This window comes from Capra hircus, chromosome 21, assembly GCF_001704415.2.
Source record: "Capra hircus breed San Clemente chromosome 21, ASM170441v1, whole genome shotgun sequence".
Lineage (NCBI taxonomy): Eukaryota > Metazoa > Chordata > Mammalia > Artiodactyla > Bovidae > Capra > Capra hircus.
In genome coordinates, this window is record NC_030828.1 from 49,184,971 (window position 1) to 49,206,192 (window position 21,222).

The following is a 21,222-nucleotide window of genomic DNA, read 5'->3' on the forward strand; positions in this document are numbered from 1 at the left end:
TTATTCGCTTAGGCTAGTTAAACATCAGTGGTTAATGTTGGCATTTCTATCCTAACCGCTTTCCCCATTGTATGAGTTTTCAATTGCTCCTGTAACAAATTACTCCAAACTTAGTGGCTTAAAACAACACCAATATATTCTTTTACAGTTCTGGAGGTCAGCAGTCTGAGATTGGTATTGCTGAGTTAAAATTAAGTTGTCTGCCTGTCTGTATTCTTTCTAGATGTTCTAGGAGAGAATTCATTTCTTTGGCCTTCCCATCTTCCAGAGGCTGCCTGTATTCCCCGGCTTGTGGGTCCTTCGTGCATCTTTAAAGCCAGGCATGTAGTGTCCTCAAATCCCTCTCTCTTTCCCTCCCTCTCTCTCCTTACCCCTGCTTCTGTCATCACGTCTCATCCTCTGGCTCTTACCTTTCTTTTATAAGGATCCTTGTTATTACATTTGACCGAACGGATAATGCAAGATAATCTTTTATCTCAGGATTCTTTACTTAATAATATATGCAAAGTTTCTTTTGCTGTTTAAGGTAACATATTTGCAGGTTTGGGGTATTAGGATGTAGATATTTTGGGGGGACCATTATTTTGCATACAACACTCACACAACTGGAAGTCCTTCTGATTGTGGAATAACTCTATCAGAGCCCGTATAGAGAGGGTTAACTGTCTGTGAAATTTTAAAGGTCAGCATTATAGAATCCATGGTAAGTTGCTTCAATCGTGTCTGACTCTCTGCGACGCTATGGGCTCTTTAGACTCCTCTGTCCATGGGATTCATCAGGCAAGAATACCAGAGTGGTTGCCATGTTCTCCTCCAGGGGAACTTTCCAACTGAGATATCAAGCTTATGTCTTTTATGTCTCCTGCATTGGCAGGTGGGTTCTTTACCACTAGCACCGCCTGGAAAGCCCCAGAATTATAGAATACTTGTATGTAAAATCTGACTCCTACGCTGAGTCTCTCAGTTGTGTCCAACACTTGAGACCCCACAGACAGCTCACCAGGCTCCTCTGTTCATGGGATTCTCCAGGCAAGAATACTGGAGTGGGTTGCCATGCTCTCCTCTAGGGGATCTTCCTAATTCAGGGATCTAACTCAGGTCTCCACATTGCAGGTGGATTCTTTACCATCTAAGTCACCAGGGAAGCCCGACTACAGTTGCATACAAATAAAGTTATAGAATATTTGTATGCAATTGTAGTCAGATTTAACGTGTCTCTAATTTAGTGGAGAATTGCTGTTGTGAAAACTGGGCCTGTTAAGTAAGAGTTGTTAGAAGAAATACAGGTCCATAACCCATTATCTGGAACTCTTAAAACTAGTTGTGTCTCAGATTTTTGAAAGATATTGTGGTTTATAACTGTATATTATATAATGTTCCCAGTGGTATCTGTAACTGGATTAATTACTATTTCTGCAGTGAACCATGAATATTCATACTGAGATAAAGACCATAAATAGCCTTACATCAGTTCATATCATATTTTTACCACTTCTTGAGTTACAAAAAAAGATCAGTTTCTAGAGCCCTTTTGATTTTGGAGTTGTGCACAGTATCACTATAGAGAAGAGAAAGAAAACACACACATGTACACATTTGCACACAGATGTGTATACATATACACAAAAGACTGGGTATTATTGGCTATCAAGTGAAGATTGGGTTGAATATTGTGTGTGGAAATGAATAGAAAAAAGGCAAAGTCAAATATAAACAAAAGTTTAGTAGGTACTCTATCATAGATTAAATTTCTTTTCCTCCTTGAGCAAAAGGAACTATTCTTGTATAGGCAAAGCAAAGTGATTAAACTATTTGAACTTTTCTTTGGAGCAGATCTCTTAGTTATGCCAACATATATCTGGTAGAGACTCTATCCTGGGGAGAGGAGACTTTGTTCTATACTATGGAAACCAGCTTCTCCTTGTCTTATAGATGTCTTACAGGAGTGGGGAAGGGTGATCCATCAATATGGTTTAAGGAGTCTCTGAACAAATCCCCATAGGAGGGAACAAAATAGGGTCTCTGATGATGTTACCAGAGCAAAGAGCCTAGTCCTAACTAGGCTAGTAGGCTAGTCCTGACTAAGCCCAGAATTAAGATGAGGAAGAGTAGGTGACCTTAAGTCTGTGAGGTGGTAGGTGCTAAAAATTTACTGACTCAGACCTCTACATGTTGCCTTGAACCTAGGAAGTGGCTGAGTGTATGAGCTAAAAGAATTGGTCTCTTGGGATAAAGGTATTATAAGATATGGAATACCTTCAACTGAGTTTAATATATATAGAAAAATTTCCTTCAGGATCAGTAGGGAAAGTGAAGCCCCACAGCAGTGGCTCACCTGAGACTGTCCCCAAGTCTCAAAACAATAAAGTAAAACTTCCCCTTTATTCTCTGCGTATGTCTGCCTTCTCACTAGCGTTACTGGTCATCTTGAAAGAGTGAAACAGAGCTCTGAGGGTGGTACACTGGCAATTAAATGCTCTTCCCTAGAGATGGCACGTCACTCCTCCCACCCACTGACCCAAACTAGTCACGTGGTGCCTCCGAACAACAACTGGGGCAGGAAATGTCATCATACCGTGTACTCAGAAGGCAGCAGGAACAGAATGATTTGGCAAACTATTGCTGTCATTCAGTTACTGAGTCATGCCTGACTCTTTCTGACACCGTGGACTGCACCACGTCAGCCTCCTGTCCTTCATTATCTCCCGGCGCTTGTTCCAACTCATGTCCATTGTGTCAGTGATGCCATCCAATCATCTCATCCTCTTCTCCTCCTGCCCTCGTTCTTTCCCAGCATCAGGGTCTTTTCCAGTGAGTTGGCTCTTCACATCAGATGGCTGAAGTATTGGAGCTTCAGCTTCAGCATCAGTCCTACCAACGAATATTCAGGACTGACTTCCTTAAGGTTTGACTGGTTTGATTTCCTTGCAGTCCAAGGGACTCTTAAGTGTCTTCAACACCACAATTCAAAAGTATCAATTCTTCAGCACTTAGCCTTCATTATGGTCCAATAATCACATCTGTACCTGACTACTGGAAAAACCATAGCTTTGATTATATAGTCCTTTGTTGGCAAAGTGATGTCTCTGCTTTTTAATACACTGTCTAGGATTATTATAGCTTTCCTTCCAAGGATTTTAATTTCATGGTTATAGTCAATGTTTACAGCGATTTTAGATTCCAAGAAAATAAAATCTGTCCATTTCCCCTTCTATTTGCTATGAAGTGATGGGACTGGGAAGGCCTTACAAACAGCTGTGAAAAGAAGAGAAGTGAAAAGCAAAGGAGAAGAGGAAAGATATAAGCATCTGAATGCAGAGTTCCAAAGAATAGCAAGGAGAGATAAGAAAATCTTCCTCAGCTATCAATGCAAAGAAATAGAGGAAAACAACAGAATGGGAAAGACTAGAGATCTCTCCAAGAAAATTAGAGATACCAAGGCAACATTTCATGCAAAGATGGGCTTGATAAAGGACAGAAATGGTATGGACCTGAACAGAAGTGGAAGATATTAAGAAGAGATGGCAAGAATACACAGAACTGTACAAAAAAGATCTTCACCACCAAGATAATCACAATGGTGCGGTCACTCACCTAGAGTCAGACATCCTAGAATGTGAAGTCAAGTGGGCCTTAGAAAGCATCACTATACCGTCTATGGGGTCGCACAGAGTCGGATATGACTGAAGTGACTTAGCAGCAGCAGCATGAACAAAGCTAGTGGAGGTGATGGAATTCCAGTTGAGCTATTTCAAATCCTTAAAGATGATGCTGTGAAAGTGCTGCACTCAGTATGCCAGCAAATTTGGAAAACTCAGCATGTGGCCACAGGACTGGAAAAGGTCAGTTTTCATTCCAATCCCAAAGAAAGGCAGTGACAAAGAATGCTCAAATCACCACATAATTGCGCTCATCTCACACACTAGTAAAGTAATGCTCCAAATTCTTCAAGCCAGGCTTCAGCAATACGTGAACCGTGAACTCCCTGATGTTCAAGCTGGTTTTAGAAAAGGCAGAGGCACCAGAGATCAAATTGCCAACATCCATTGGATCATTGAAAAAGCAAGAGAGTTCCAGAAAGAGATCTATTTCTACTTTATTGACTATGCCAAAGCCTTTGACTGTGTGGATCCCAATAAACTGTGGAAAATTCTGAAAGAGATGGGAATACTAGACCACCTGGCCTGCCTCTTGAGAAACCTATATGCAGATCAGGAAGCAACAGTTAGAACTGAACAGGGAACAACAGACTGGTTCCAAATAGGAAAAGGAGTACGTCAAGGTTGTATATTGTCACCCTGTTTATTTAACTTATATGCAGAGTACATCATGAGAAATGCTGGCCTGGATGAAGCACAAGCTGGAATCAAGATTTCTGGAAGAAATATCAATAACCTCAGATATGCAGATGACACCACCCTTGTGGCAGAAAGTAAAGAGGAACTAAAAAGCCTCTTGATGAAAGTGAAAGAGGAGAGTGAAGAAGTTGGCTTAAAGCTCAACATTCAGAAAATGAAGATCATGGCATCTGGTCCCATCACTTCATGGGAAATAGATGGGGAAACAGTGGAAACAGTGCAGTGTCAGGCTTAATTTTTTTGGGCTCCAAAATCACTGCAGATGGTGACTGCAACCATGAAATTAAAAGACACTTACTCCTTGGTAGGAAAGTTATGACCAACCTAGATAGCACATTCAAAAGCAGAGACATTACTTCGCCAACAAAGGTCCATCTAGTCAAGGCTATGGTTTTTCCAGCGGTCATGTATGGACGTGAGAGTTGGATTGTGAAGAAAGCTGAGCGCCGAACAATTGATGCTTTTGAACTGTGGTGTTGGAGAAGACTCTTGAGAGTCCCTTGGACTGCAAGGAGATCCAACCAGTCCATTTTAAAGGAGCTTGGTCCTGGGTGTTCTTTGGAAGGAATGATGCTGAAGCTGAAACTCCGGTACTTTGGCCACTTCATGCGAAGAGTTGACTCATTGGAAAAGACTCTGATGCTGGGAGGGATTGGGGGCAGGAGGAGAAGGGGACGACAGAGGATGAGATGGCTGGATGGCATCACGGACTTGCTGGATGTGAGTCTGAGTGAACTCCGGGAGATGGTGATGGACAGGGAGGCCTGGCGTGCTGCGATTCATGGGGTCACAAAGAGTCAGACACGGCTGAGTGACTGAACTGAACTGAACTGATGGGACTGGATGCTGTGATCTTAGTTTTTTGCATGTTGAGTTTTAAGCCAGCTTTTTTGCTCTCCTCTTTCACCTTCATCAAGAGGCTCTTTAGTTCCTCTTCACTTTCTGCCATTAGAGTGGTACCATCTGCATATCTGAGGTGTTGACATTTCTGCTGGCAACCTTGATTCCAGCTTGTGACTCATCCAGCCCAGCATTTCACATGGTATTTTCTGCATATAAGTTGGGCTCCTCTGTCCATAGCGTTCTCCAGGCAAGAATACTGAAGTGGGTAGTCATTCCCTTCTCTAGGTGATCTTCCTACCTAGGGATCAAACTTGGGTCTCCTCCATTGCAGGCAGAATCTTTACTGTTGGAGCCATGAGGAAAGCCCTTGGCAAACTATGCTAATGATGAACACCTTTTCTGAAGAATTCATGTATCTAGAAATGTACACTATATCAGCAGGACTAGGTGACTAGGGCTCAGTCTTTAGGTCACAGAGATTTCAAGTTAGTTTTACCAGCAAGAGTGGTGCCATCTCTCCACAACTCCTCCTTCTTTGGGAGAAGAATCAGCCCCTGCGAATTCTACCTGAGTTTCACCAAGCCAGCAACCTGGAATCAGAAATCTATACTGACCACTGCCCTGGGGCAATGTTACATAAGATGGCATAATTCAGAAATCAAAATAGCTTCTACCCCAAGGATTAAAGTTTGGAAGGAGAGTTTTCCATTAACTGGAGGACATGGCACATGATTGTCCTCACTCCTAGTACTTAGCTGAGTGATCACACTTCAGACATAGCCCAAAATGCTTAGTAGCCACTTGCCTCTCATACACACAGTGCTCTGAACTGTTTCCTTTCTCCACAGCATGCCCATCTCTTCTCATATCCCCTCTCCACTCCCACACATCACAAGTTTGCAGGGAATCCCTGGGTATATATAAAGAGGATGAAGCTGGGACTTCAGGAATGTGAATAAGGGTCTTTTTTTTTTTTTCATCATAAATTGTAAAATGACACAATCAGCAGTTCAGGCAAACTTCTCCAGTTCTCATTTACAAAGAAGCACTGACATTTTCTTGACTGCCTTGAATGGTATTAGAATTGCCCATATTTTGCTCTCCCTTTTACTGCTGAATATGGATGCCCTGGAATTGGCTTGTAAAAAGCAATAGCAAAATGTGAAGGATTGTTGCCTGCAAATGTATTAGATTAAAACAGTCTATTGCACATGCAAGGAAATAATATATTTATGAGCTGTGCAGTGTTCCAAGTTTATTTAACAGTAAGGATCTGTGTGGTTGGAGTCAAATGTTAAGCGGTTAAATAAAGTATGCATTACCAGCTCACTGTATCCAATTGGTTGATTAATACACTGCTCCTGAGTGTTTTCCTCTTACAGATGTTCACAACATAGCTTTTTTTTCTGTTATCACTGTCCTTGTATTATCAGCTGCAGGTGAGAAATTCTTCTTTCCATGGTGCGATTGTATAAAGTGCTTCATCTCACTTTGGTAAGACAAATGGGGGCTTGGTAGAGATGACTGCTATAAGTGCCACTCTGCACTCTCTCTCTACTCTTTCCTTGATTTGGGCACTAAGTTGGATGAATAAATAACATTTCTCAGTTGCTCCTTCCTCTCACAACTAGTCATCTGGTTTGCCACATTTTCAACTCACTGAATTTTAATCTACAAAAATATATGTTCCAGTAATCATTTAATAGTTAAGCAGGAATGCTAATGGCCAAGAAGTCAGGAGACTTAGAGTTGAGCTCCAGTTCTGTTACTAAATAATTTTAACACTTGATGTCAGGGAGCATTGGTGAGCCCTGTTTTTGTCTATAAAGTCAATATCTTAAATAATTCTAAAATTCACTTTGAAAAAGATCTAACTTGCTCAAATATAGTACCTATGTAAGGCTTTTATTCTGATCCTCATTTGAACTTCATATCCAGGTTTCCATACAGACTGTGGATAATAATATCCACTCCATAATATTGTCATAAGGAATGAATTATATAATAGTTTCTTAGCTCATACTTTCAAGCAAAAGTGATTTTTATCTTTAAATAGTAATTTTAAAACATTTTATAAGTAGCATTTTAATATTGCATCAACCCAAGGAGTCAATTTAAGCTTATTATTTATGTCAAATTTTTTGGAACATATTACACAGATGTTTAGGGTTTAATTAGGCCTTTTTTTCCCCTGTAATTTCCATCAGAATATTCCATCTTTTAGACACAAATCCACTAATAACAGTCATGGTACTTCCATAAAAGTAGGCTAGTCATTTTAGGTGAGAATTAATTACTGTGTCTAGGTGAACAATGGAGAAGTCTTTCATTTTCATCAGTAACAGATAATGGAATCTGAGGTAGAGAGGGGTGGTGGTGAAGAGCTTAGACTCTAGAGGAAAGCAAAAACAAGTTTGCATCCAAGCTCTGCCATTTAAAAATAATGACAAGTATGTTACTTAATATCTTGAGTCTGTTTTCTCACCTGTAAAATGGCAAAAAAACAATTTCTTCATAGTTTCCAATAGGAATCAAATGAGATAGTGCTCAGCCTTGTTTGATATTTACTTAACGTCTGACAAATGGTGACATGTTGCGCAACTACAGCTATAAATCTTACGGAGTGGGCTTGAATCTCAGCTCCAAAATTCAGAGATGGAAGAAACACAATTTTATTTTGCTAGAACAAACCAATAAACCTTGAAATCTTAATTATAGCCCTCTTTCTACCAGGGTAGAAGTTCTCCTATTCTGGATTTTCATTCCTTGCTTGCTGACGTCTAAATGCTATTACCAGTGGCCAAGACTATAGGAAGACATTTCTTGAGCTTTAGCTCCATATGCACCCAGGTTACCATCACTTTGCTTGCTTTGGCCCTTCATGTTGGGTCACTGTCTCTGCAAGTTCTATGCAAATCATAGGACATAAGACACTGTGAAAGTGTCATTGGTGCCATCTGCCTGTAATGCAGCCATTTTCTCTCTTGGGTCTGATCTTGAAGTTCTACTTAGCTATCTCAGCAAAAGGTTCCTTTTTGTACCCACAGACTTCTCTGATCCTATCTCCTTTCCTCCTCTTTTCTCTCAGAAGAACTAGAGATATTTCTTCTTTCAGTCCTACAGTGTTGAGAATTTCTCACCTGTGTGTTTTATATAAAATAAATACATTCCTGAATCCCAGCTATATATGCATCCCAAACTCTTGAAATAACTGTATTCCTTTAAGAGTTTAAGATTTGGAGAAAATAAGATCTAACAAACCTGTTAAGCAAGGTTTTAGTTTTCCACACTTGAAGTCAAGAGCAAGGAAGCAGGAGCAGTAAAACACTGAGGGAAAAATAGCAGTAGCATTGATTGGTTATCAAAAAATAGAAACCTTATGCTTTTAACTTGATATTTATGTGATATTAATATACATCACATACAGAATTTCATTTGAAACATACTTAATGAATTCCAGGTCTTTTATCTCCTTGTTGTATTGTTGTTCAGTTGGTGAAACATGTCGGACTCTTTGTGACCCCGTGGCCTGCAGCACGCCAGGCTTCCCTGTCCCTCACCATCTCCCAGCATTTGCCCAAGTTCATGTCCACAGAATCGATGATGCCGGCCAACCATCTCATTCTCTGTCGCCCTCTTCTCCCTCTGCCTTCGATCTTTCCCAGAATCCAGGTATTTTCCAATGAGTTGGCTGTTCACATCAGGTGGCCAAAGTATTAGAGCTTCAGCATTGGTCCTTCCAATGAATATTCAGGGTTGACCTATTTCCTTAGGATTCTGCTAACTGTGGTGGGAGAAATTGCAAAAGCAGAAAGTTCTGCTACTGAAGAGCTTGCAGACCTAATGGGGAAAGGTAAAATGTACACAGGAAAAAGGTGACATGGGGGAAAGTAACATGTATATACACAAGATAAAAGATGACGTGGAGAGATAAAAATTGAACAAGGTGTGCTGTTCAGCTGGGTGGCTGATATGGTCTACTATTTAGTAGAGGTAAAGGAGTTAAAGGATGAGGAGCAGCTCCTGTGTCTAGAGCTGATAGTGGGGATGGCCTTCCACCTGCCTGCGGACGCAGTGGAAGTGGTCCTGGAATTGATGAGCAATCTGTGTGTCCATGCTCCTTCGTTTCATGCTGGAATTCTCTTCCAACATCTTTGATCTTTTATTTCTAGTTTTGAAGCTTATCTTAAGTTTATAGTTGGGTTCTGAATTCTTCATTTTTCTATCAAAAGTGTGAAATCAGTGTCTGATCTTCGTCTGTGCTTGAACTCTGGGTCCATACCAAGGCAGCAGACAAGCTATTAATCCCATCAATTTCTTCATAGGAGGAGAGGGTGTCTGTATAGTTTAACTGAAGTTTCCTGGAGATTCTATTTTGACATACTCTCTTCACTTTGGAATTATTGCATAAAAGGCTAACGTAGATTTCACCAAGTACTAATGAGATAGAGGGACAGTTTGTAGAAATAAGGACTACTCGGAGTTAATATTGAGAATTTCAAGCATATGATTATAAATAATCATTTAGCTTGGAGATACTATTGAGATTCTTCAAGTGATATGATTGCAAGTAATAATTTAGCTAGAGTTACCTGGCACTAGGGTCTACTCCGGTTCTAATGGAAGAGGAAGACACTGACTTTAGGGAGAAACAAATTGCAGACCATTATAAACATGAGATGAGAAGGATGAACTTGGGGCTGGGTGTGGTGAGCAAGATTAAGGAGAAGAAATCTAAGGAACAGTCATCTGAGCCAATGTTTTTACAGATCTTTTGGGTGGTAGGCACTGTTCTGAGCACTTCTGTCATATTCACTCACTGAAGCCTCACAATTCTATGAGGTAAATACTCCTATCCTCATTTTATAGATGAGGAGACTGAACCAGGCAGTGAAATCACTCAAAGTACAAGGTAAAAGCAATGTGGAGAGAATTGGAACCTGGGTGGTGTGGCTCCATAGCATATGCTTTTACCAATTTACTTCTCAAACAATCACAGGGTAAATAAAAATAATTCAGATCAGATTAAATCTAGATGGTAAAGAAGCAGAAGTCAAGGCTGGTTCCCTGGTTTTAATCATAAATGACTAAAAGAACTGTTGCAATAATGAGGCAAAAAAAAGGGAGACGGAAAGGAGGCTATTTCATTATTTAGTTACCTGGGTAGGTAAAGGTATATATAGATATGTTTGTTGTTTGTATAACTTAATTTGCATATAGATTTGGTAAAACCTCAGTTGTTTAGGGATGTCTTCTCTCTCTAAAATATACTCTTAGCCTCCAGAAATATGTAGGGCATGGCATGTTGATGAAAAGACAAGTTTTCCAGTAATCTAGGGCAGTGATACCCAACTGTCTTGGTACCAGGGATCAATTTTGTGGAAGACAATTGTTCCGTGGACCAGTGCTAGGGGATGCTTTTGGGTTGATTCAAATGCATTACATTTATTGTGCACTTTATTCCTATTATTATTACATCAGCTACATGACATTATCGGGTATTAGATCCTAGAGGGTGGGGACCCCTGATCTAGGAGATAGCTTAGAAAATGAAGTGTAAGTTTCTTGTCCTAGTATCTTTCTGTTTATGCATAGCATTTAATTTTGTCACTGGAATGCAGAATTTTTTTTTTTTGCTTCTTATCTAACCATTTTATTGTTGGGTATTAATTTGAAAATATTTTCAAGAAGATTTCTATGACTTGATTGACAGAGAATATTTCACCCATATGACTCAAGGTCATGAATTTTAAGGTGAATGTGTTTTGGCTTGATCCTTTTTGTCCTAAGGAATAATTGTCATATAGTGTATAAGTTTAAGGGGGACAGCATACAAATTTAAGGTTTGATTTACATATATTATGAAATGAATACCACAACAGGTTCAGTTAACATCGATGTTCTCAATAGATAAAGTACACACAATAGGAAGAAAAATTTTTAGTTGTGGTGAGAACTGTTCTCTCTTAATAACATTCATATATAATCATACAGCAGTATTAGCTATAGACATCATTGTATATATTACATTCCTAGTACTTATTTAAATATCATTGAAAGTATATAATATTTACCATCTTCCACCAATTTCCTATCCCTCTTCTTTCTGCCTTGGCCTTGTTTTTTATAACCACAAGCCTGGCTGACTTGTTTTTCTATAAGTTTTTTTTTTTATTCTATATGTGAGATTATATGGTATTTATCTTTGTCTGACATTTTTCATTTAGCATTGTAACTTCAGTGCCCACCTATGTTTTCACAAATAACGTAATTTCTTTGCTTTTTTAATAAATAGCTGAATAATATTCCGTTGTGTTTGTGTGTACACATCTTCTTTATCCATTCATTCGTCAGTGGTCACTTAGATTGTTTCCATATTTAGGCTATTGTAAATAGTGCTTCTATGAACATGGGGGTTCAGATATCTTTTCAAGTTAGTGCTTTTGTTTCCTTTAGATATAGTCCCAGAAGTAGAATTGCTCGACCATATGTAGTTCCACATTAATTTTTTGAGGATCCTCCATTATTGTTTTCCATAGTGGCTGTACCAGCTAATGATCCCATTGACAATGTGTGTTTCCTTTTCTCCACATCCACACCAATGTTAGTTATCATCATCTTTTGATGATGGCCATTCTAACAGAATGAGGTGATACCTCCTTGTGGTTTTAATTTGCATTTCCCTAATGCTAAAGCTGAAACTCCAGTACTTTGGCCACCTCATGTGAAGAGTTGACTCATTGCAAAAGACTCTGATGCTGGGAGGGATTGGGGGCAGGAGGAGAAGGGGACGACAGAGGATGAGATGGCTGGATGGCATGACTGACTCGATGGACGTGAGTCTGAGTGAACTCTTGGAGTTGGTGATTGACAGGGAGGCCTGGCGTGCTGCGATTCATGGGGTTGCAAAGAGTCGGACACGACTGAGCAACTGAACTGAACTGAATGATCAGTGATGTTTAGCATCTTTTCATGTGCCTTTTGTATATCTTCTTTGAAAAAATGTCTATTTGCCCATTCTTTGATTCTTATTTATTTATTTGCTATTGCATTGTCTGAGTTATTTATGTATTTTGGGTATTAACCTCTTGCCAGTCACATGATCTCCAAATATTTTCTTCCATTCAGTAGGCTGCTTTTTTGTTTTGATGTTTTCCTTTGTGTGTAGAAGCTTTTTAGTTTGACGTTGTCCTACTTATTTAATTTTGCTTTTGTTATCGTCACTTTTGGGGTCAGATGCAAAAACAACGTTGCCAGGATCAGTGTGGAGGAGTTTACTGCCTATGGTTTCTTCTAGGTTTTTGATTTCAGGTCTTATGTTCAGGTCTTTAATCCACTTGGAGTTAAATTTTCTGATGGTATAAGATACCAGCCCAGTTTGGTTCTTTTTTTTTTTCTTTTTCCGTTTTTTTTTAAATGTTTTTTAAATTTTACTTTATTTTACTTACAATACTGTATTTGTTTTGTCATACGTCAACATGAATCTGCCACGGGTGTACATGTGTTCCCAATCCTGAACCCCCTTCCCACCTCCTTCCCCATACCATCTCTCTGGGTCATCCCAGTGCACAGCCCCAAGCATCCTGTATCCTGCATTGAACCTGGACTGGCGATTCATTTCACATATGATAATATACACATTGCAATGCCATTCTCCCAAATCATCCCACACTCTCCCTCTCCCACAGAGTCCAAAAGTCTTTTCCATACATCTGTGTCTCTTTTGTTGTCTCACATACAGGGTTATCATTACTATCTTTCTAAATTCCATATATATGCTTTAGTATACTGTATTGGTGTTTTTCCTTCTGGCTTACTTCACTCTGTATAATCGGCTCCAGTTTCATCCACCTCATTAGAACTGATTCAAATGTATGTGAATATCCAGTTATCCCAGAACCATTTATTGAAAATAGTATCTTTTTTTCATTGCATATTCGTTTGTCAAGTATAGTTGATTGTATATGTTTGGGCTCATTGGTCTATTTGTCTGTTTTCATGCCAGTATTGTATTGGTGTCATGACTATAGCTTTAAAGTGTTGGCATGATCCTTGATTCTATTTTGTTTCTATTATTTTTCTAAACTTCAGATATTTAATGGTGGTATTTAAAGTTTCCTATAATGACACTCTAATAATAGCAGAGTTTTGAATTACTTTAATGAAAAAGGTTCATTGAGTGTCTGAATTTGGTTAATTTGATATGTAGGGTAATAGACACATATTGAGTGAGAACCACTTATGGCAGAATTTCCTTTGCTAAAATGATCTATTTTTGCTACTCTCCTGAAATCAATACCACTTTGAAATGTCACTTAGGTGGGAACAGACCATTTTTTAAAAAGCACATCATTTTGTGTGCCTCTAATTGCTTAATAGTCATACAAAAAATACATAGTGGTTAATTAGTATTGACAAAAGAATAGCTATGCAATTCTCCAAGAGGTTGCAGATCACAGTTAGAAGTGCTTTAATATATACAAATGCTTGAACCGAGTGCAAAGATGCTTTTGATGCCTTATCTTTCACAGAACTGGGTTTTGTAACTTTAAAAAGAATCATTTCTTTTAAAAAAGTGTAAGTTATAAATTAGATCATTTGGTAAAAAATTCGTGAGACTCTAAACAAAATGAAATCAGAGACAGTGTTTGTCCTCTGAATTCCTGTGTTTCTGGAGCTTAGTTCCTATGACTAGCGGAGTTGAGTGTTTGAGTGTTTAATAAATGTTGAATGAACGAGGTAAAGATGCATTGCAAATGAATTTGGAGAAGACTTGTGAATTAAACAAAAAGTCATAAAATGAACTAAAGGAAGACAATAGGCTTGTATGAATAACAGAATCTCACTTATTAAATTTGGCCTTTAAGTTGTAGAACTTTTTACCGTAGCTCTTAGGATATGCTACTCATAATGTCAGGGTTTAAGAGAGAACATTTTTTGTCACTTGGTGGCATCATTGTAGCTACGATGGAGTTTTAACTGACTAAGCTGAAGGAATTTGTCTTTGCCATGTATCATTAAATGCTCATCTTTTGATGAAATGCATGAGGCAGTATTCATTTGGACTATAAAAGTATGGCAAAATGTTGAATATGTATTTTTTTCTGTGAAAATTCAAGAATAACTCTGAAATTAAAAATAACTCCTCTGTTTGTAATGATTGCTCCTTTTTATTCTCCATAAAGCTTCTCCAATGTGATACAAGAAATTAAATAAAGATAAAGGTAGATTAGTGAAGAGATAGTTGAAGTAATTTGGAAAAGGAAAATTATATAATATTATTAAATTTTAATGAGAAATTTTATTTATCATAAACATTAGAGCTTTGTAGACTTAAACTGTTTCCTCTGAGCTATTCCAAAATGTTCACTATTGAAGGGGAATTATATACTTTTTCTTTGACATTGCCATCATTTTTTATTCATAGTAATCTTTGTCTATAGTCATTATTATTTTAGATTGAAATCTATTTGGTCACCACTGGATTGCTCAACCTTCTCTTAACACTTCCTTTAAAGATCTCAGACAAACAATGAAATGGTCTCTTATGTTGGATCCTTACTTTAATTGGAAGACAAGCTGATGATTTTCATTCAATACCCTTTTCCTCCTATTTTCCTACTTCAGGCAAAAAGCTAATTGAAATAATACATTACTGTTTAGGGGCTTCCCAGGCGGCTCAGTGATAAAGAATTCTCCTGCTAAGCAGGAGATTTGGGTTCAGTCCCTGGGTTGGGAAGATCCCCTGGAGAAGGAAATGGCAACCCACTCCAGAATTCTTGCCTGGGAAATCCTATGGACAGAAGAGCCTGACACTCTACAGTCCAAGGGGTTGCAAAGAGTCAGACATGACTTAGAGACTAAACAACAACGATAATTACTGTTTAATACAGGAAAAAGTCAGTATTTAAAAAAGTAAATTCAATGGACATTTCTTAGGAAAACATGAAATGTCATCTTTGTGCAAAATGGGTCTTTTTCAAATAAGAGATTAAGCCTTCTGGCTCCTTCCTTGATTGATATATTTATTTATATATTAAAATCTCTCTTGGTGAAGAAGTACAGAATTAAAAACAAAATGAGCTCCACTGATATTAAATCATATTTGGACTGCCTAATCAATGCTATCTGGTCCAAAACATATATTCAAAATATTCCATATCTTCCATGCTTTGCTTGTGAAATACAGTCTTGCCTAGATTATAGAAATTTATTTAGCCTTGTCCTTTGTTTTAAATGTTGACTATTCTTCAGAGAATTTCATGTAATGGAAATGTAATTAATCTTCCCATTTCCTCTTGTCTACACTTATAACAAATTAGAAGATATTAGTTAAATACTTAGAAACCAATAACTCTTGAGATTTTATGTTTCAGATTTGTGGTTCAGTTTTTTGAAAAGCATTTGTATTTTATCCAGAGAGTTAGCAAAAGAGGTAAACACATCAATTAAGCAGGATTCTTAGGCTGTGATTTGGGGAGAATTAATGGCAATCCACTCTAGTACTTCTTGCCTTGAGAATTCCGTGGACAGAGGAGCTTGGTGCAGGCTACTATCCATGGGGTTGCAAAGAGTCGGGCACGACTGAGCGACTTCACTTCACTTCACAAATGGATTATGGGCACATTGCTTTTTCTGGGGCAGCTCGGAAAATTCTTTTAGCCGTTGAAGAAACAGTGTGTGACTTTCTAGGAGGCCACACAGCTACTTCATTGTGTAGACACAGAAGAAATCCTGGAAAAGAATATGAATTCTGCTTCAGGGGGAATTTTGTCTCAGCAATTTGCTGTTTGTCGCAGCAATTTGCTAGAGGCCAAATATGTTAGATATTATCTTTATCCCCTCAAAGTTTATAAGAACTACTTGGTTGGACTTGGTAATTATTGTCAAGTGGATCTTCAAAATACAAATTGTGACCTAGAGCCTAAGGTTCCATTTTCAACTTGACTGTTGCTCAAAAGTTGATTTTGAGCAACAGTATTAAACTGACTGATTAAATATACAGTCCCTGGCTTAAATATGAATTCAAAGGATATGTTCTTCTTGTGAAACAGTGAAATCTAACTTGGAGTTTAGATAATACTGCACTTTAGTGTAAGATTATGTTGGAAATACATGTTAACTATCACTTTAGTCTTATCACCAAGAAGAATTCAGAATTATAAATATATGGCATGGTCTTTATCCAGAGAATAAATTCAAGGAAATGCCTCTAGTTTTTGGGTTACAATGATTACTCTGATAAAGAGTTGTAAAAAATACATTTTCTGATTTCTTTGTGTATTAGAACAGTCACACATGACTGAAAATACTTGTACTCATTTAAATACAACTATAGGAAGAAAGAATAGAAGGGCAAAAAGCTGAGCATTTTGATGTTCTCCATAATGTTGTTTTGCCATCAAACAATGATGAACCTACATATTTGCATTTCAACAGTTATCCGCATTTCAGCTAAAAACAACCATATGCTTCACAGTATCCTAACAAGATTCTCAAATTATTTAAGAGCAAGGAAGATGATAGGACAGGGGTACAGAAACATCCTTGTTTTCTTGACTAAGTTTAATCCTTTACTATTTCTTCAGTGTCCATTCACGAAAACAAAACTGTTCTTATCTTGGGCAATGATGACACAACTCTAATGCAGCCACTTGGTCAACATTTTATGAAATATATTTAGAAAATCTAGATAGTTCATTATAAATTTTTTCTCTACAGTAAAGGAGCACTTAAAAACACTTTAAACGTGTTTTTGTGTGAGATGGATCGAGTTCAGTGGAAGCAGCACCCAAAGGAACGCAGGTTGATATGAGAAGGCAGGCTGGCAGAAGGACACTTTGAAAACTTATTCTGATACAAACTATTAGAAAATTGAATTATAATAACTAACTTTGAAAAAAGATATGTTTAAAAATTGTACCTAAGGAAATTTCAAAATGGATCTCCTGAGTGCCTCTGTTACCCTGTCACTGTTTATAATTTATCATTTTTTTAAATTGGTGATAGTTTTGTGTTATTTTTACTTGAGTGGTGCTTTAAAAGTGAACCGTGTGAAGATGTTAATGGAAGGACTTGGTAAGATCTGTGTTGCAGGGGCTACTGGAACAGGGTGAAAGGTGAACCAAAAAGAGTTAAGTCTGAAATAGCAGTTCAGTAACAGGCAAGCAATGCTGGAACATATTTGAAATAATCCAGCAGATTTAAACTGATAGCAAATATGACAGTTTTTTAGCATGTTTATTGGCTCAAGATATTTGTGTGTTTAACTATAACGACTCAAAGACCTTTGATTCTATACTCAGAGGCTTTTTAGGATCTGAGTCTACTTCTATAATGACATCTATCTTAACCTTGTGCAGCACATAAGATCCTTGAAAAGTGATGAATCTTGTTAAGTGTTCAGAGGATAAAATACCCACCAGGATACCCATTCACTTTCCTCGGGCGCTGTGGGACTGCTTCTACAGAGAGGAAGTGCCGGCTTTGTGCTAAGCCAGCAGAAACATTAGAAACCAGTTAGTTAAGGTTATTCCATGTGCTTAGGGTAATTCAGACAGATGAGAAGCCTCAGCCCTTTTGATCTTCTTTCTATACGCTTTGAAAAAAGATATATATATATATATATATATACACACACACATGTATATGATGAAGAGAAAGATATTAAAGAAAATAATGCTCTTTGGTCAGTTAAATCAAAGGCAGTTCTAAAACAGAGCTAAATTAGAGAGGTGGCTCCCTCATGTAGGCATTGGACCCAGAGCAGCTGTATGCAGTCAGCTTATGCAACCTTGGTGCTGTGCTGTGCTTGTAACTGAAGTTCATCTTTATGAGATTTCAGCAGAGCCTGGTCAAAGAGGTTGGTCATTAAAGGCAGGAAGCACAGTGACTTCAGTAAATATAGTAGAAAGAAATGCAATTTTCTTTAGCAAGGTGTTAAGGAGAGAGCTTTGAAATTTATCTTAATTTAGCCTTAGAAAGATATGACCTTGCACCTACATCTTGCTGTAGAGTTGCCTTTTGACGTACTTGCTTTACATACTAAGGGAGATGACTGTGTTTCCTTAATTGAGTTTGTGTTCTATTGCTTACTTGGTGAAGTCTATTTTAGGAGCTTTATAAATTGACCATAAAAACCTCCCCTAGACTGAAATTTCAGGGACCTAGGAGAAAACTATTTCTATTATTTAAAAAGTCATTTATTTATATAAGATTCAAGGTCATTCAAGTATTAATTTTCTTGTTAACTCTTCTAGTTTATTAGTTTTTCTTTCAGAAAATAATATTCTTCAACTTTCAATAAAAGAACACAGGTCATAGGTTAGATAAGCATGAGATATATAATAGTATAAGAATCACAGAAGTCTGATTTCAGAAACCCTGGAGAGAAGTAGTGGCTTGAGGGCCTGAGAAGTATAGCAATCTGCTGGGAGATTGGGGTTTCATGGGGTATCTAATATGTTTGGATACAGTTCCAGTTCAGCATAAGTGAAAATGTCATAATTAAGTGAAAATTATGAAAGTTGCCAAGCTAGGAACTGAAGACCGCTTGATGAAAGGAAAGCATAATGTCAACACAGATGGATTCCCTTCTTTGCTTCTTTGAAAATCTTGTATCACTTCGTCTTTTTGTTTGTTTGGTTTTGTTTCTTGCCACGGTTTCAGGGCACGATGCTAGTGGGTGCATTGTCTCATTATATGCATTCTTCCAAGTTGTATACCTTTCTTCTGTTCAGTCTCACTTCTTTGTGGGCCTCTTTTCCCTCTCACCCTTTCTAGATGTCTACATGTTGGATGTCCACGTTAGCTGAAGTCCACAGTTGTGCTATAGGGTCTGTGGTACCAGCAGATAATCAAATGAAGATAGGGTACAGTCAAGCACAAGTGCTCTCTCCACTGCTCATGTGTCTAAGTTGCTGAACAGTGGCCCGTCTTAGAAAGGCGTTTGCTGCTCCATTTATAAGTCCCACTCCTTCCCCCTCCTGTTTTCTTTTTCTTTTTTTATTTTTTTTTAGGACCTGATCTTAGGGTTGTGGTTTTTCTGGATATTCCAACCAGTATACTTTTATGTATATAATTATACTTACAGACACATGAGGGAGATTTGACAGACAGAAGAGGAAGAGGCAATGTGAAGATGGTTCAAAAATAAGAATGATGTGGCTGCCCGCTAAGGGAAGCTTGGATTCTGAAAGATACAATAAGCTGGACAAGGCAAGAAGTATTCTCACACAGTGCTTCCAGAGGGAGCATGCTCCTGCTGTAAGCCTAACTTTGGACTTGGCCTCCAAAGCTATGAGAGTATGCAATTATTTTGCTTTAGTCCATCAAATTGGTGACAGTTTGTTGTAGCATCCATAAGAAAGTAATACGGATTTTGGTCCTGGGAAGTGGGTGTTGCTGTAGGGAAATGTCTAAAAGCATGGAAGAGGTTTTAAAATGAGAGAATGGATAGAGGCTGGGAGAATTTTGAGGTGCATGATGGAAAAAGCCTGGATTCTAGTGAGTGCTTGGAATGAAGTGAGGAGTATGAATAAGAACACTTCTGTCATCTTAGAGAATATATATATATATATTGTCATGAGCAGCGTGTTGATAGAAATATGAATGTTATAGCTGTTTCTTGTGAGGACTCAGAAGACAGTGAAGAACATTTTATTCTAAAATAGAGCAAGCATAATTCTTGTTGTATAGGCTGAAAATGGACCTTATAAGTGGAGGCCTCAAGTATTTAGCTGAGGAGATTTCCAAGCCAACAGTTGAATATGTGGCCAAGGTTCTTTTTTTCTGATTATAGTACCATGCAAGAGGAAAGAGATAAATTAAGGAAGGAACTGTTAAGGGAAGAGAAACCAGCACTTGATGTTTTGAGAAATTTGTAGTCTATCCAGTTTACAAAAATTGCTAATGTTGGGAGTTTCCCTGTTATGAAAGCAGTCTCTGGAGAGAAAGCAGAGGTGGGCTGGACAACATTTTGTTTGAAGAGATTGCATGTGGATTCGCACAGCAGTCTCAGCAGAAGCTAGGAATAAAGATGGAGTTGTCTGGGAAAGATCTATGGAGGCTCCATTCCTAATGATAAGAATTCCCTTGATATACGCAGGAGATACACCAGCTTTATGAGAGTGATATATCAGCAGACACATTACAGGCTTGAACTAAAAGGGACAGGGACAGGATAAAATGAAAGAAAGACAATGGACCGCTCCCCCCCACCCCACCCCAGGACTTAACAGGCAAGGAATGAGCTGATAGAGCTACTTGTCTGCAAGCACTGTGGTATCCTGCAAGAAAAAGGAGTATGATTCCAAGGGCAGAGTGGTGATCCTACAGGCAGAGGCTTACAAAGCTTCAGGCAGCAGAGATCTACATAGCTGCCACAGAGGCCTACCTAGAAGCTGTAGGTCCAAAGGGCAAAGCTGTAGGCTTTGGATGCCAGGTAGGACCTTGAAGGATTATTTTCAGGCCTTGAAACCTCATGAAATTTCCCCTGTTGCATTTCACATTTATGGGGGAATAAGTAAGCCCTTTATTCCTCTCAATTTCTCCTTGCTTGAATGGAAATATCTAACACTCTTATCCTATGTCTTTTCTATCATTGTATTTTGAAACAGGTAACTTGCTTTTAAGTTTCACAAATCCACTGTTGGAGGAGGATTTTCCCTTAGGATAAATCAGAGTCTGAGAGTCTCACCTATACTTAGTTTAGATGATGAGATTTGGGACTTCTGTACTTATCATCAGTTCAGTTCTGTTCATTCACTCAGTCGTGTCTGACTCTTTGCTACCCCAGGGACTGCAGCATGCTGGGCCTCCCCGTTCATCACCAACTCCTGGAGTTTACTCAAACTCATGTCCATTGAGTCAGTGATGCCATCTAACCATCTCATCCTCTATTGTCCCCTTCTCCTGCCTTCAATCTTTCCCGGCATCAGGGTCCTTTCCAATGAGTCAGTTCTTTGAATCAGGTGGTCAAAGTATTGGAGGTTCAGCATCAACATCAGTCCTTTCAATGAAT